The following is a 672-nucleotide window of genomic DNA, read 5'->3' as shown; positions in this document are numbered from 1 at the left end:
TTTTTAATGGAGAAATACATGAAAGTATAAATATGTACCAACAGCAAACCAGTGGTTAAGGAATCCACTAGATGTTTTAAAGATTTAATATGTATTTACGGCATGAAACTAAACATTTTGGCACAGGTTTTCAAATTTATCTCCATGTACACCTTGGCAAGATACCATTAACATGTGATTTGAACCGTTACATTCAAGAAAAGTGCTTGGGTACAAAACCCAATCCAATAAATCAATAAGTATAGGTGTGTGTCAAATGTAATATTTATGTAGTTTAACATCAAGAAAACATCTTGATGACTCAACTGGACACAAAGCCACAAAACAGGCACAGAACTTCGGTTTTTAACAGCATTTTTAAGTATCTCCCACCCAAAAAAATTTTTTTTTTTCCTTCTTGTTTGACTGCACAATGATTCACAAGAGACATGGCCGAGACAAAAACATCAATAATAGTAAAAAGCATCCAATCAAAAAAAGAAGGGAAAAAAAACAGGCAAACAAATGCATCTGTACATAAGCATCTCTCAACAAACGTGAGAAAGAGATCTCCCCACTAAAACCTGAACTGATCTCGGTCATGGTGGGCAGGTGGCTTAAAAGATACCGCCCAAGGCTGCTGGGGCTTTAAAACCTCCATTCCCTCCCCTCTTCCTCCGACCACCTGCTCAC

General features: G+C 37.2%; 1 protein-coding gene across 1 annotated transcript in view; it reads right to left on the bottom strand.

Annotated features, from left to right (window-relative positions):
• Positions 1 to 248: 248 nt before the first annotated feature.
• Positions 249 to 672, bottom strand: part of tsn (translin) — a 9295-nt gene continuing 8871 nt past the window's right edge. Inside the window, exon 7 of the transcript XR_001637947.1 lies at positions 249 to 664. The gene's annotated coding sequence lies outside the window, so the exon portion shown is untranslated. The remainder of the gene's footprint in view (positions 665 to 672) is intronic.

Source organism: Sinocyclocheilus rhinocerous, unplaced genomic scaffold (assembly GCF_001515625.1).
Source record: "Sinocyclocheilus rhinocerous isolate Xijiao unplaced genomic scaffold, SAMN03320098_v1.1 scaffold755, whole genome shotgun sequence".
Classification (NCBI taxonomy): Eukaryota; Metazoa; Chordata; class Actinopteri; order Cypriniformes; family Cyprinidae; genus Sinocyclocheilus; species Sinocyclocheilus rhinocerous.
This window is presented reverse-complemented; position numbering and strand designations above follow the sequence as displayed.